Source organism: Lissotriton vulgaris, chromosome 10 (assembly GCF_964263255.1).
Source record: "Lissotriton vulgaris chromosome 10, aLisVul1.2, whole genome shotgun sequence".
Classification (NCBI taxonomy): Eukaryota; Metazoa; Chordata; class Amphibia; order Caudata; family Salamandridae; genus Lissotriton; species Lissotriton vulgaris.
Genome location: NC_141698.1, coordinates 1,115,171,244 through 1,115,188,268, shown reverse-complemented (window position 1 = coordinate 1,115,188,268; position 17,025 = coordinate 1,115,171,244).

Genomic DNA, 17,025 nt, shown 5'->3' with positions numbered 1-17,025 from the left:
AAAACAGCTGGTTTTGAAAAGACTCTGAATGTGTGTTTTAATTGTCGTAATATTTTGAGAAGGAATTTAAATGTTGAAAGAGGTCTGGTAAATAGAGCAATGGGTCATGTTGTTGATTTTATGAATTACAGAAAGAGAGATGGAATTGAATTTTTAAGAATTAAATTTGATGGCATTGAGCAAGTACAACAAAGCAGTCGTTGTTCTGCTGGATTTTTGCTTGTAAAAGGCTTATATGTTCACCGTAAACAGTTTCCTTTTTGTTTGGCATATGCGATGACAATTCATAAATCTCAAGGTTTAAGTGTAGATAGTGCTTTGGTGAACATTGGAAGTTCTGTGTTTAAAGAGGGCATGGCATATGTGACATTATCACAAGTCAGAACTTTATCAGGATTGTATTTGATTAAGTGTGATGACACAAAGATTTGTGCAGATCTGGATTGTGTTAAAGAATACAATAGATTAAGAAGAGAGTATGCTCCACATTTGCCACAATATCCTCTGTTTGAAAAACGTGTGGTAGGCCGAAAAAGAAGAAATGAGAGTAATTGTAGTGAGGTAGTAGCAAAAAGACAAAAAGTAGATGAAAATGTAATTGAAAACAGAAAGAAAAAGGATTCTGATGAAAATGTTGTTGGATTTCAGTTTGAAAACAGTTCTGGTGTCAACTGCTATGCTAATGTAGTTGTTAATGTTGCTTTTTTTCTTCAAACTTTACAAGAACAGATTGTTGAAAATCGGGATCAAAGATTGTGCGGTTTATTGAATTCTGTGTTTGAGAAATGTAACAGTGATAGAGCAAAAATAGAAAGTGTAACAGAAATTCGAAATATTTTAGACATGTGTTCTGGTCAAGATACATTTTCACAGAACATTCAGCAGGATTGTCAGGAATTTTTAATGCATATGTTTGGTGTTTTAGAAGATGAAGGTGTAGATGTAGAAAATCTTTTTAGCCTTTCTTATCAATGGCAGCATGACTGCGACAATTGTAGTTTATCAAGTACTACTAGAATAGACACTGAACGATTTATATATTTGACTTTACCAGAATGCAAATCAGTGTCATTTAATAATCTAGTTAAAGCAGCTGATCATAATATGGTGTGTACCCAATGTAAGTGTCCAATGCTGTCCACATTATTTATACTTATGGTCAGTATGTCATTTCTTTGACTGGGTGTTTTCCAACGATGTAGACCTGATGGAACTAAATTGACAACTTGTGTCAAAAATTTCGTGGCTTCTCAGTTATCAATTTCAGGAAGAACCTTTACAACTGTAGCTATTATTTATCATGACAGTCCTTCGACAACATCAGGGCATTATACATGCTACTTAAAATGTCAAAAAGGTTGGAGTTAACTGCAATGATTCTCATTTGACTTATAACAATGTTTGCCTTTTGACTTAAAAAATTCTTACCTAGTGTTTTTAGAACCAAAGTTTTAGTAAAGGTATTTGTCCTATGAAGACAGGAGTAGTTAATAAAAGTTAGACTGCTGTTTAAAATTATATTCTGAGTAAAAGTGATGAACAGAATATAAAAAATCCAGTTCTCATATAGGTACTGTAAGTGGATCTCATAGTAAGTGATATCAGTATTATAGGAAATGTTGAACATGAGTGATCCAGAGATGGGAATATGAATAGTTAAACTTTATGAAAATGTTGTATGAGCTTTTCTTTCAAAACATCGGGTAAACAGTAATTTCAGAGTTTGAAAATAGACTGATAAATCTGACACTATTTGGCCGTAAAGAATAGTGTTGAAATGAGCTAAGAGTCATAACTTAACACAAGGAGGAAATGAAAAAATTGAGACATATTTCAGATGTTATAAGCGTTTTTTTTTTTATATAAAGTCGATGAAATGGAAGTTTTAGAGAACAGCAGAGTATTTCCGAACGAAAAGGACTGTCACGATCTAGTATTTGGCCTCAAGGAAAAGTAAGTGAATCAAAGATTAGTGCAAATATATGATTTGTAAGTTTATATGGTTTTTTTTAAACACAATATTTTAGATTGTGTTTTTTTTCCCGCTGTGATATGATGAAGAGTTTGAACTCACTTTTTTAGTGAAATTCAATATAATCTGAGAACAGCAAAAAAAAAACTATCTAACATGTTTTAGAAGTTATTCTATAGTTTGTATTGTGTAATTTACACCACTATTTCTGTCCCCTTTCTTTATGCTCACTTCTTCATTATTATTTTTTATTTTTTGGGGGGTATCCATAAACAAATAGTATTACATATTTAAAAAATATTACATTACATAAGTATAGAAATTTGCTATTAAAAAACCTAAGAAATTCACTTAAAAAACCATAGGTTTCAGACCAGTTATAGTTAGGAATTAGCATTTAAAAAACCTATGAAATTCACTGAAAAAAACCATAGGTTTCAAACCTTTTATAGTTAAGAATTAGCATTTAAAAAACCTATGAAATTCACTGAAAAAAACATAGGTTTCACACCTGTTATAGTTCGGTATTAGCATTTAAAAAACCTATTAAATTCACTGAAAAAACCATAGGTTTCACACCAGTTATAGTTAGCTGGAAATTTTACTGACATAAAACCATTGAAATTCCACGTTATAGTTAGTTGGACTCACTATAACTTGCGCGCCTGCAATGCACTGCTGATGATGTCACATATTACATCACTCATGACATGGTCAGTGGCATCACTCATGACATCACTGATGACACCATACTTGTGACAGAGTGACAGACCTCCTTTCAGTGTAATGCAACCCTTAAAACACATATTCAAAAGTAGAATTTAACATTTTCAAAAAAATGGAGATACCCATACCAGTTGCAACAACCAATTCAGTAATTCCACCATCTATATACACATCCACTCATTCACCAACAGTTCTATATAGTCACTCATACATATACTCACTCATTGTATGTAGTGATACACCTATACATCCTGTTACACACCGACAGTCATCCAATAGTTACTCACACAAATACTCACACATGCAAATAAACTATTGAACATCCATTTATTTGCATATACAGCTATACACACACTACCACCTTAATTCTAAGGAAACTTACACATACTTACTCTCTTAAACAATCACTTATAGAAACAAATACTTATATAGGTTTAAAGTATTTTATTGCATTTTTTAGAGAAACGATACAAACAAATGAATACAGTTGTCTCAAAAAGGTATTGCAGAGTTTCCGCCCCAGGAGCACCATCAGTATGTCAGATATTACAATCACAACATCCTTCAGAGCAAAGAACCAGGTGAATATGCGATGACGACAATTTCAGGAACCAACATCGCTCACCCCAACTCCCCCCCTCCCAGCCCACTCCCCAAATCCCCATCTCCCCTCCCCCGTGCTGTGCGAATGTCCCACACCTCTATCACCTCTGCGAGGTATCCGCCCCTCTCGTCAGGCCATCCTCCTGAGCAAACTAGGTGGGCAGGTTAGTCAGGGACGTGAGTCGCTGTAGCCTGAGATATCGGGGACAAGTAATTTCTGTGAATTCTGACTGCAGTAAGGTATGGAAAGGCTGCCACAGCTCCACAAATCTATCCACCTCGCCCGCCACCAAGAGGGACAACTTCTCCATTCACAGAACGTGCCATAGCCTATGTAACCAGCCAGTAGTGGTGGGAAGTGTGGTGGTGCTCCAGTGGATGAGTATGTTCTGAATCGCCGAGCCTAAGGCGATCGCTATCTGTCTACCCTTTCTGTACCTCAGAGGATACATCAAGCCGTTGGGTAACCCTAGCAGGACGTAGGCGGGGAAGCGAGGCAATTCAATGTCAAAGCACTGGTCTATCTCATCTAAAATCTCCTTCCAGTAGGGACTCAGTAAAGGACAATCCCACAAAATGTGTGTAAGTGTGCCAATCTGTCCACATTCTCGCCAACAGGAGCTTACAATGTTGGGATTCATTTCATACATCCTCTGAGGCGTATAGTACCAGTAGGTGGATATCTTAGTGAAAGTTTCAGTGAGCCCAGTGTGGTATGCAGAATGGCGCGCCCGGTAGGAAATGTGATCCCAGTCCGCATGACTCAGCGCCCTTCCCAGTTCCCGCTCCCAGCGCTCCCGCCCGGGGTTGTAAATGTGGAAAGGGGGGGTTGTAAGAGACTGTATAGATCTGAGATGAGTTTGGAGTCCGAGGAGCGCGTCGCCAGCCACATCTCATAGGGTGTGAGTTTCCGGTCAGCTAGGCCCCGCACCTGCGGCTGAAGCGCCCAGTGGCGTACCTGCAAATACCGCATTTGTTCAGTCTCAGGCAGGCGGTATTCCTGTCTGAGGTCCTGAAATGATACGGCGCCCTCCGGGCCGTATATGTGAAACAGAGCACTGCATCTAGCCGCCCGCCAGAGCGTGAATGCTCCAGGTTCCATCCCAGGTTGGAAGTCGGGGTTTTCGACCAGTGGTGTAAATGGTGACGTGAAGGTGGTGAGCTCATGCGTAGCATTCACGGCATCCCAGACTCGCAGCGGGATTTGCGCGATAAAGGACGCGTAGAGGTTGGGAGGACGGTGAACTCTGCGCATAAAGGGTATCTCCTGTAGGGTCCTGCCCGCCACTGCTTGGTCCTGAAACAGCCAATGCTTATCAGATTGCCACTTGCTCCATTCTACTAAATACCGCAATTGCGCCGCCTGATAGTACTTGTGGAGATCCCGTATGCCAAGTCCTCCAGACTCAGGTGCCAGCGTGGACAAGGCTCTCTTGAGTCTGGGTTTGCGGCCCTGCCAGACAAAGCGTGCAATGTCGGCCTGAGTCTGTCGGATCCAGCCCTTCGGGGGTTGAAGCGGTAGGGCCCTAAACAAATACAATACCTGCGGTAAGAGAGTCATCTTCACTGCGGCAATCCTTCCCAGCAGCGACATCGTCCCTTTGCTCCAGCGGGACAATTCCTCTTTAATTTTCTTGCCTAGGGCTGCGTAATTGGCTGTCACCATGGCAGGTAAAGAGGGTGCCAGTAACAAGCCCAAGTAGGGAACCAGGTCCTTAGACCAGCGCATGGGGAAGCGTCCCTGTAACTCGAGTCTTTTGGCAGTGGTCAGCGAGATGGCTAGGGCTGCCAATTTCCCCACATTCATCTTAAAACCCACCACTTCGGCGAAGGCGTCCAGCTCGGCGACGCTGGCGGGAAGCGCCCTTCTTGGGTAATCAAGCATTAAGATCACGTCATCCGCGTATAAACTAATGGTGTGTATATACCGTCCCATCCGGACGCCTGTCGCATCAGGATTCTGACGAATCCTCTGGGCAAATGGCTCCATGTAAAGAGCGAAGAGTAGTGGCGACAACGGGCACCACTGTCTGGTGCCCCTCTCTATCGCAAATTGTCTGGAGCTGCAACCATTCACTCGTACCACCGCGGACGGAAATCTATAACAATTGAAAATCAATGTGCGAAATTTCTCACCTATACCCAGTTTCCAAAGTACTCTCTCTAGGTATGGCCAATGTACACGGTCGAAGGCCTTCTCCGCATCAACCGAAAGCAGCATTCGTTCCCCAAGAATACGGGAGGCCTTCTCCAGGATATGGACCACTCTTTTAGTGTTGTCCACCGTTTGCCTACCGGGGACAAACCCCGCCTGGTCCGGATCCACCAGCCCCGGCAGATGAGGTGCCAGACGCTCCGCTAGGATCCCAGTGTAGAGCTTGAGGTCCACATTTAATAGTGAGATCGGCCGGTAGGACCCGCATTCAGACCGGTCCTTCCCTGGCTTGGGGATAACCGACACCGTCGCCCGGAGTAGGTCGGGAGGGATAGCCCCCGGCTCAGAAAAAGAGTTGAAGAGCCGTGTCAACAGCGGCGCCAGTTCTGGGCAAAACGTTTTATAGAAAAGTGGGGAGTAACCGTCGGGTCCCAGGGCCTTCCCATGCTTGAGTCGGGAAGTAGCCGTACTCACCTTCTCGGGCCGGATGTCCCGCTCCAAGTGTTCTGCCTGTTCCAGGGCAAGGGTGGGGAGTTCAACCGAAGCGAGGTAGTCAGCCTCGGCCAGGGCCGAGGAGGGCTCGCCCGCATATAAGTCGGCGTAATATCGACGGAACCCGTCCGCAATCTGGCCATCCTCCGTGGCCGTCGCCCCTCCGGAAACCGATAGCTCCTTAAGCCGTTGGTTCTGGTGTTTTACACGAAGCTTGGTCGCTAGTAGTCGGCCGCACCTGTCGCCACCAGTGTAGTACGCGTGCTTCAGGCGTAACGCTGCGTACTCCGCTCTATCCATGTCTAGTGCAGATAGGAGTTTTTGGGCAGCTTTGAGTTGCCTCCAGACCCTAGGGGCTCCCGTCCTCTGATGTACCTGTTCCAGCTCCCGTACCTTGCTCGTAAGTTCGTCCCTCTTTTGTTGTCGTTCCCTATTCTCTGCAGAGGAAATGGCGATAAACTCACCGCGGAGCACCGCCTTCAAGGCGGCCCACTGCATCGCTCGAGTGGTGTCTCCATTGTCATTGTGCTTCTGATACTCACTAATCAAGTCTCGCACATGTTTTACAACCGATTGCTTATGCAGCAGGGTGTCCCGGAGGCGCCAGACCCCTCGTGAGGGAGCCACCGGCGGCAGCCGGAAATTGTCTGTCACTGGGGCATGATCTGACAGTGTAAGAACCCCTATGTCGGAAGCCGTCGCCAATTCGTAAATCGGTCCCATCACCAGGAGATGATCTAGTCTTGCGTAGGTCTTGTGCGCGTGTGAGTAGTAGGAGTAGGCCTGGGCAGCAGGGTGGAGGCGCCTCCCCAAATCCTGCAAATCGAGATCTCCCAAGCGGGATTTACTAAGCTGCGAGATCTCTCCTGCTTATGAGCGTTGCTGCGCTGATCTATCTAAGGATGAGTCAAAGACCATATTCATGTCCCCTCCAATGATTATGTGTCTATCTCGGTTAGTCGCTATGTCTTCTAGGGCCGAGTGTAGAAACCGGTCTTGGTGGTCATTGGGACTATATATCGAGCCTACAGTAAACAACAGACCTCCCAACTTGAACCTGTAAACCAGGAGCCTCCCCCACTTTGTGCAAGACCTCTCCCTTAAACTTTCTAGACACTAAGATTGCAACCCCCGCTGTCTTGGTAGCCCCAGAGGAAAAGAGCTGTACCGGGAATTTCGGTGACCTCATCCTGTGGCAGTCTCTGGCTAGGAGGTGAGTCTCTTGTAAGAGACAAATGTCTGCCTGGGTGTTTTCAAGTAGGGACAACACTGCTCTCCGCTTGACCGTGTTTTCAGCCCTTTCACATTAAGGGTAACTATCTCAAGGGCCATCAATGACCTTCGTAAGGGCAGCGCCTAATGATCCTGACTCTTCCCCTGGGACGTCAGTATTGACAGTGGAGTGAAATGGTGGTGCGGGGTAGAACAAATGCAACAACCATACAGCACGGTACCCGGAGCTCCGTAAAAGTGGTGTGAGGTCAAAGCAGGTGTAACAGCAATACAGAACAGCACAGTACAGACCCCGAATCCCCCCTCCCCTTCCCTCCGAACTTACCTCAAACAGCCCAACTCCCCGTCCCCCCTCACCCTGCCTAGTGGCCTGCCCTCCCCCTCTCCCTCCCCCCTCAAACCCAACCGTTCAAAAAACACCATTGTCCCAGTCTGGTCCGTAATGGACAAGTCTGTGGAAAGTTATTCGAGTGGACGTCCAGCCACCACCTATGCCCTCCTGGTGCCCCCCCCCTGAACCCTCGCACCTGCAATAATGATGAGGCCAAAACGATCTCCCCCCAGATTATGCTCAGGCTGTCAAGGCCACATCACCAGACAACGTGTCTCTGGATACCTCCCGTATTGCACTGTCCATCTCTGCTCGGACCGTGGGCGAGTCGGGTGGCCCCTGAATTGTCTGCCATCCATCCCTGGTGTTGCGTCGGCGGTGAGGCGTGGTAGCGTCTTCATCCGTTGCAGTGATTCCCAGCACTCCGCAAATGTCTTGAAGGGACCGAAGCTGATGCAGAGTCCCGTTCCAACGGAAAATGAGCCGAAAGGGGTGGCCCCAGGAGTACTGCGTGTCATGTTCTCGCAAAAAGTCAGTGGCGATTTTGAATGACTTGCGTTTCTGCAATGTGATCGCTGATAAGTTCTGATACAGGGCCACCTGATGTCCCCGGAAACTCGTGGGTTGCCGTCGCCGTGCCTCGCGGAGAATCCGCTCTTTCAAATAGAAGTCCGGTAGGAAGGCCAGAATGTCCGGGGGCGGCGCCGAGGCCTGTCGTGGTAGGCCCACCCTGTGTGCCCTGTCAATTCTCACCGGGAAGTCTCCGGATTCGCCCAGTATGTCGCGAAAAAGGTCCCTCAGGTAAGCGGCCACGTCTTCCCCCTCTTCTTTAGATGGAAAGCCCCGGACCCGGATGTTGTTGCGTCTGGACCTGTTCTCGAGATCCTCAGCGTCGGCCTGGAGATCGATCTGTTGGTCTCTGAGCCGCAAGACCTCCTGCTGTAGGTGTGCGATCTCCTCATCTCGGGAATGGCCAGCTTCTTCTATGGTGGATACTCGTTCTCCAAGGGAGTCGACTTCCCTCCTCACCTCCAGGACCTCCCCAGCCACCTCCTGTTTCAGCGTTTGGAAGTCCTCCCTGAGGGTGCTGAACAGCGACTCCAGAAAAGATCTGGTTACGGAGGCTCCCCCCCTCCGCACCTCGAGAGCTGGTCGGGGGGCTCGGGGCAGGCTGACCCCTGTCCTGTCTTGGGGCGCCTCTGCCCAGCATTTCCGGTAAGGTGCGGTCTCCTTTCTTTCCCCCTCTGTTGCTCGACATCGTGGAGGTGGGGACGCGCTGCAGGAGCGAAGGCATCTACAAAGTTCTGCGTGATATGGCGATGCAGGGGTCAAGACCCACGCAGCAGCACCCCCAGGGGTGTCACCTCCCAGTCCAATTCCAACCGGCGGGCTCCCAGGACCCCAAGGGTGCCGACTCAAGGAAGGCTGCAGCTGTCCGCTTTCAGTGGTATGTCGCTCCAACTGCGCCGTGGAGTAGGAGTAAATGTCTCGTAGCGGTGACAATAGAGTAATCCACCTCCTTTCCAGGGGCGAACCACCGCGTTGTCAGGGCACTAACCTCTTCTTCGGGCCGACGCACGTGCTACACCACTCCTGCTGGACACAGGGCCGCACCCCTCCGTGCTACAGCGAGAGGCGCCACGAGCCGGTCCCCCTCCTGGTCGTTGCTCGCCACCGCAATCACTGCTCTACTCTGTGCGGTGCCCAGGGATGTCCTTCGTCCTCGAGGGGTCCACCAGGGAAACTCCCGTTCCAGTAGCTGGGCTCCGACTCCGTGGAGGGGAGGGCGAGGAGGCAGGGGCCCACCTCCAGTCAGGGCTTCGGGCTTGCGCGCCTACTCCGCGCTACAGGCCCGGCAGAGAAGACCACTCGGGAGTTGAGGCAGGTCGGGGGTCAAACACCGCGCATGTGGTCAGCGGGGCCCTCCCAGACTCCCACTGGCATCCGCTCATCTCCAACGACCAGCTGGAGCCCTGGGAGGGGGTCCGGAGGTCGGCGCGTAGATGCAGGCCTCCAGGCCTACCTGATCCCCGGTCTGGCATAGCAGCCCTCTGCTGGCTACTCCCCCGTGTCACTCCGGCCGGTGCGCCTTCATTCTGCTGGGTACCTCCGCTTCTTGACTTCACCGGTGGCCTGTAATGGTAGCGCCTTAGAGCTGCCGGTCCTCGCTGTGTCGCCGAAGCCCCTCACGGGACCTCCGGCGGTTCGCGGCTGGCGGCCCTTCGGGTCTACGCCAGTTCCTCGGCCAGCCCTCGCTCTGGGGACGTCTCCGGCACAGCGCCGCCCGATCTGCAGGGTTACAGGAGGATTCGGGCTGCTCCGCCGCACTCTCGACTGCACTGGGTGTCTTATTTGCTCGATCCGGGGGAGATCAGCGGTACAGGGCGGTGCAGGGTCTCCGGGATCTCGGGAGCTCACGGCGACAGCGTCCTCTCAGCACGCAATCTTGGCCATGCCCCCACACATACTTATTTAAACAAGAACTCTTTCAATCTCTCACTCTCACATATACTCACTTATATACATCAATACTCACATATACTAGATTAAAACATATGTAGTTACTGATAAAGACACTAGTGAGACAGTCCTTCACTCACTAACACACACATATACACACTCATCCACCCATACAGTCCTGCACATATGCTGTCTTCAAAATACATACAAACAGTGAGTCAGTCATTGATGCATCTATGTGTTAAGTAACACCCCCACCAAACCATACAGACACTCATACTGATACTAAAAAAAATCTAATAGCCCATATACACACACATGTAGCTACTCACCAACCCATGCAGCCACTTATACACAAAGTTAAACACTGATACAAGCATTTAAATATTTAAACAATACTCGCTAATATATGTATTCACTAAGATATACTTAATACGCCAGTTAACCAATCAATTTTTTTTTTAAAACATCCATTAAGACACTTATTTAAACATTTATTCTTTCATCGACCTTTACATATACATATATAAAACATATTTATTTTTCAGAAAGACACACATTCACTGGATGGTGTCATCAGTGATGTCATGAGTGATGTCACTGACCATGTCATGAGTGATGTAATATGTGACGTCATCAGCAGTGCATTGCAGGCGCGCAAGTTATAGTGAGTCCAACTAACTATAACGTGGAATTTCAATGGTTTTATGTCAGTAAAATTTCCAGCTAACTATAACTGGTTTGAAACCTATGGTTTTTTCAGTGAATATATATATATATATTACCTACTGGCGGTCGCCAGTAGGTATATATAGTTAGGATTTTTTCCCTATGGGATTTCTGAAAATTCTATGCCTAATAACTTTGGCGTTTGTGGACGGAATTGGCTGAAATTTTCAGGAAAATGGCACATTTTGTTTCTGAGCAGCTCCAGGAAATTTGGGGGGGGGGTCGTCAAGGGGGGGTTGAGAAAAAAGGGGGGTCCCAAAACGCGTTTTTAACATTGAGTTTTCCATAGGGCGGTTGGACTCACTTTTAGCTCGAACGGCTGAATGGATTTGCACGAAACTTGGCAAAATTGTAGGGACTGTTAGGCCGATGTGCCTTTGCTAGGTCTCAATATATGTGCTCCAGTGGATTTTGAGAAATTAACGTTTAAATCAAGATATATATCTGTAACAGCGCTCCGGGCAGCGATCTGGTTCGCGTACTTTTCGCGTAACGGAACTTTGCGCACGGAAAGCTGATTGGCTCTTCGGTGTCTGTCAACATTCTAAACAGTCCGGTGCGGCCGCCATCTTGTCTCTCGGTAGGATCGAGAGATAAGAGGAGGCCAAAACAAAGGGGGAAATTTCCATAAGGGGGCATAGTAGATCCTCCCTGACCCCCTAGGTTTTATGTGGAGGTTTTAAAAGGGCCCAGCAGGGTTCAAAAAAATGTTTTCTTTTTTTTTTTTTCGCGATGAGCGCCTAGTACCCGAACCGGAAAGCATTCTAGGCAGCGTACTTTAAGGATAATAGAATGATATACTTTTCAAAGACTAAATGTTAATTGTTTGTTGTTTTGTTTGTTGTTTTTTTTTTTTTTTTTTTTCTTTTTTTTAATTTTTTTTTTAATTTTTATTGTTTTTCATAATTTATTAAACTTTCTAACATTTCAGTGTCTGAAATGTCATTATTTTCTTGAAATATTGTTTGCAAGCTGTGAGGTTGTAAAATGTCCTCATTTGCAAGGAGGGCATCTACTGCTTGGACACATTGCAGCAGTTCATTATCCAAGCTTTCATCCATAAATTCCATGTCAATTTGTTCAATCAATTCCTGGCTGCTCTCTTGCAGGTCCATTTCAAAAGAAACTTGGTTTTCGCCTTCCATTTTGCCTGAAATTTGGATTAAAACAATATATATTAGTAGAGATAGGGCACTGTTAGGATTAATTTTAGATAGTCATTTTTTATCAGTGAATTTATCTTTTGGCAGTGTATAGTATCAGAGTGGAAATAGGATTATAAAAAAGTGTATGTGATTTAACCAAGACAAGTCAACTCCATTCATAACTATAACAGAGAAGTCTATCTAAATACATTACTAGTACAGAGGGATAGTGTATATCTAGCAGAAAAAGTCTACTATATTAAGTTATAGTGTACAATATACTTCAGTTTTAAAAATAACAACTTACCTTTACAAACAAGTTGAAGAGTTTAGTGATAATTCAATTGTAATGTACAACAAGAAGTAGCAGTCAAAATGGCTGTGTTTCCTTCTCTTCCTTTATATATATTCAAGTATATAACCAATCAAATGTCAGGTAATAAAAGTAGAAAATGAAAGTAACATTTTCATTGGTTGTCAATTCCAACACTTCAGATGTGTTTTGTGAAGTAATTTACCTCACGGTACTTGGAGAGGTCTACAGGCTAAATGGCTAAATTAAATTTCAATCAAATTTGTGAAAATGAAAGGGATTGTTATGTAGTATGAGCTAATTTATATTTGGTGAGAGTGTCTCTAGTCGTTTTTCTGTGAATCACTTTCCCACCTTTTTTTTAGACCGCTTCCCGGAAAGCGGTCCGGTCCGCGAACTAGGAGCGTAACGGGAGTCCACCATTTTGTGTTTCGGTCGCATCAAGGTATAAAATGGAGGGTAAATAATGTTCTGAATGGGTAGAAGGGGGCATGGTACAAGTAGTTTGCCCCCCTACGTTTTCTGAGGGTGGCTGAGGAGGACTATATGTGCGAAGAAAAAACATTTTTTTTAAAAATTTTGCGCGGTTAGCTTCCAGTTCGCGTACCGGATAGCGCTCTTTGAGCGTAGTTTGTTGAAAATTACAGAAAAAAGTTAGAAAAAAAATAATAAAAGTGTGTGATCAGTTGAAGGGTAGCTCTGAGAAGAGCTTTTGGGTTTATGGTACATTTAGGTACTTATAAGTAGGTACCAATGCACAGTCTTAAATTCAGAATGAAAATTCTGTTGCCTTCATCTGAGAAGTGAACTCCATCTCCTCTGTAGATATCTTGCATGTAGTAACGCAAGTTATTGTTGTACAGAGAGCCCATTCCATGGTCTCTCATGAAAGCTGAAACAGATTTGTTTACATGCTTCCTCGCTTTCTCAATTTGTGGAGAAAATTGGTTGGACCACCTCCATTTCTGTCTTTGGCATATATTGGAATATACCAAAGCAGTTTGAGGAAAAAGTGCCATTAATTGCTCCAAGGTGTCCTTTAAAAGCATTTCCAGACCTACCCCTGTCAAAGTGCCCAAATCATTACCTCCACAGTGCACTATTAACAGGTCAGGTTTTGGCAAATGCATAAAGGTTTTCACCAATGGTATCAATTGGTGACATTTTAATCCTCTTTGGCCCAACCACTTAATTTCCACATCCTGTAAATTGAGGTTGTGTAAATTTCTGTTCTCAGCATACCTTTGAGCCCAGTGGATGTAACTATGTCCAACAATCCAGACCTTAAACATGGTGGGAGAAGGTTGTTCTGCAGTCAGATGAAGTGTGGTAATGAAAGGGCAGTTGAAACAGTAGGAGTTTGTAAAGAAAAAAAACTGTGGATTTCCAATGCTAATGAATCATTAGCAGTGATTGGTGCATTTCCATTTCTGAAAACAGAAAGTTAGGGTGCATGGATGTGTTCTTTGAAAGATGTAATTTGAATGGTCAAGGAAGAAACATTTAATGAAAGATTGCACTGGATACGCAGGTGCACTGAGAGTTCAGAGTTCAATTGAAACATTGTTGTGTGAATTTGCAAACATGAGAGGTCTTCCAGGAGGTGGTTGCTATGGAAAAAAGGCAGAGAGGGCAGAGGGGGGAAGGGTTTTGATTTGAAAAAAGTGAGGGAAGAGTTATGATTGGCTAATATGAGAGCTATGTGAAATGAATATCTGTTTTTCTGTGCTTTCAATAGCTGCAGCCTCTGGAGTGCATCGTTTTTCTTCTGCTGAAGACAATTTGGTGTATTTCTGAGACTGTTTTCAAAACTTAAAAAGTATTTGCTAAGGTGAGAAAAGATTTATTTATTTTAGAGAGAGAATAGTATGAATTAAGGAGAAAATGATGAAGAAAGCTGTGTTTTTAAACTGTGGCTTTGTCTGTAGTGATATAGAAATAGATTTTGTTACTTTGAGAAATTGTAATTGCATATTCGGTGTAGCATTCTGGTATGCAGTAACACAAGTTATTGTGGTACATGGAGCCCATTCGATGGTCTGTTATGTAAGCTGAAACAGATATGTAGTTTTTAAAAACGAATTTAGAAATCAATTACATTTCTGGATATGTACTGCTAGAGCTTCATAGGTTGTTTTGGGTCATATTTATAAGGCATTTGAGTGTCTATTATGCTATTTTACGTTCTTCATGGTGCACATTTCTTGTAAATACGCTGCCACTTGTGCTTTGCAAATTTAGATTTTGATTATGGGAGTTACATAGCCATGTTAATAATGTGCAAACAATGGTGGTAGGGCATTCAAGAAAACGCTTTCCTGTGTCTCTAGGACATTTTCAGTCCTTTCCTCTTGAAAACAGGTATACAATTGATTTATATGCTGTGTTTAAAAACGAATTTTGAAATCAATTACATTTCTGGATATGTACTGTTAGAGCTTCATAGGTTGTTTGGGGTCATATTTAGAATGCATTTTAGTGTCTTTGATGTTATGTTTACCTTTTTAAATGGAAAGTGTTCTTCATGGGGCAAGTGTCTTGTAAATACGCTCCCACTTGCGCTTGGCAAATTTAGATTTTGATTATGGGAGTTACCTAGCCATGTTAATAGTGTCCCAAAAATGGTGCTAGGGCATTCCAGAAAACACTTTCATGTGTCTGAAGGACATTTTCAGTCATTTCTTCATGAATGCAGGTATACAATTAATTTATATGCTGTGTTTAAAAACGAATTTTGAAATCAATTACATTTCTGGATATGTACTGTTAGAGCTTCATAGGTTGTTTTGGGCCATATTTATAAGGCATTTGAGTGTCTTTGATGTTATGTTTTCCTTTTAAAATGGATAGGGTTCCTCATGGGGCCCTGAGCAGTTCATAGCCATGTTATTTAATGGGAAGTGGATAACATGGCTAAGAGCATTTGCTGGAAAATGCATGAATATCGCTGACTGTTCAGCGATATTCATGCATTGCGGCCGTTTTTTTTTGCATTTGCGAGCAGTTCTTAGCCATGTTATCCAATGGAAGGTGGATAACATGGCTAAGAGCATTTGCTGGAAAATGCTTGAATATCGCTGACTGTTCAGCGATATTCATGCATTGCGGCCGTTTTTTTTGGCATTTGCAAGCAGTTCTTAGCCATGTTATCCAATGGAAGGTGGATAACATGGCTAAGAGCATTTGCTGGAAAATGCATGAATATCGCTGACTTTTCAGCGATATTCTTGCATTGTGGTTTACCTTTTTAAATGGAAAGTGTTCTTCATGGGGCAAGTGTCTTGTAAATACGCTCCCAATTGCGCTGGGCAAATTTAGATTTTGATTATGGGAGTTACCTAGCCATGTTAATAGTGTCCCAAAAATGGTGTTAGGGCATTCCAGAAAACACTTTCATGTGTCTCAAGGACATTTTCAGTCATTTCTTCATGAATGCAGGTATACAATTGATTTATATGCTGTGTTTAAAAACGAATTTTGAAATCAATTACATTTCTGGATATGTACTGTTAGAGCTTCATAGGTTGTTTTGGGCCATATTTATAAGGCATTTGAGTGTCTTTGATGTTATGTTTTCCTTTTAAAATGGATAGGGTTCCTCATGGGGCCCTGAGCAGTTCATAGCCATGTTATTTAATGGGAAGTGGATAACATGGCTAAGAGCATTTGCTGGAAAATGCATGAATATCGCTGACTGTTAATAATTAGGGCATTAAGTTTTAGATGACTGTTATTCATTTACTGTTTGGTAATAGTGGTTAATAACATTTTTTAATACATTTTTCCACAGATTCAACTGCAGATTCTTTCATAGTTTGGAAAATGCCTACCAAAAATAGAACTAGAAAGGCGAGAAAACGTCAAAGACAGCAGGATGATGTTTTATTGCAGCAGTCCTCTTCCCCAAATACTTGTCAAAACACCAAGAAAGGTCCGGGTAAGAGCACGAAATCATTCTTAAGAAATATTTGTCATAAAAAAAGTATTTCTTCAAAAAATGTTTCAGTCCTCAAAAAGAAAAGCAATTTAAATGGAAAGTAGAGACACATCAAAAATGTTACTGGTAGAGGAAGAGATAACTCTGTGCATGATAGTAGAAGGAAACAACAGTTTAGGGACATTCGACATCGAATGTTCCGTAATAGGATAATAGTTAATTTATTGAAAAATATTAAAAAAAAAGGCCAACAGAAAGCGGCATTTTATAAGAAGAAGAAAAATGTAGAGAAAATTATTGATCATGCTTTTGAAATTAAGCGAAAGTTGTTTATTTTGGTAATCAATAGAATTAGGAAACTAAGCAAGGTAATTTCTGATTTCAAAACTAAAAGTAGATGGAAGAGAGTAGTAAATCGTACTAACTTTTGTGAAGTTTTTTCCGGAGAATGGATGCATAGTTCTAGTTGTGAGGCATTTTTTAATGAGGAGAGTTATTTTCAGGATAATGATTTGGTGTTTGCAGTTGACACCAGTGGTCGAGCTTATGAAGTGAAGGATGGTTGTCCAGTTGAAAAAGAACAACTTGTGACAACAGAGACAGAAGAGGCGCTAAGTGATGAGGTTTTAGGGTCCTGTGTACATTTGGAAGTGTAGTTCTATTTGCAGTGTGCGACAGGTTTCCATCAATTTGCTTTGTGATTTTATACGGACATTTAATAAGAAAAGTTTGAAGCAGAAAATGAAGTTGTTGCAAGATTTAGATCCTTGCAGAGTGAGACAAATGACAGGTTTGCGTGGTCATTCACTGGCTTGTCTTTCCAGGAGAGTATGCCAGAGTGTTTTTCATCATTTCAGGATGCTAGCAGTGCATCATAATAAAGTGAGAAAATTAGTGAGAATGTTGTATTATGCTAAGAGTCCAGCAAT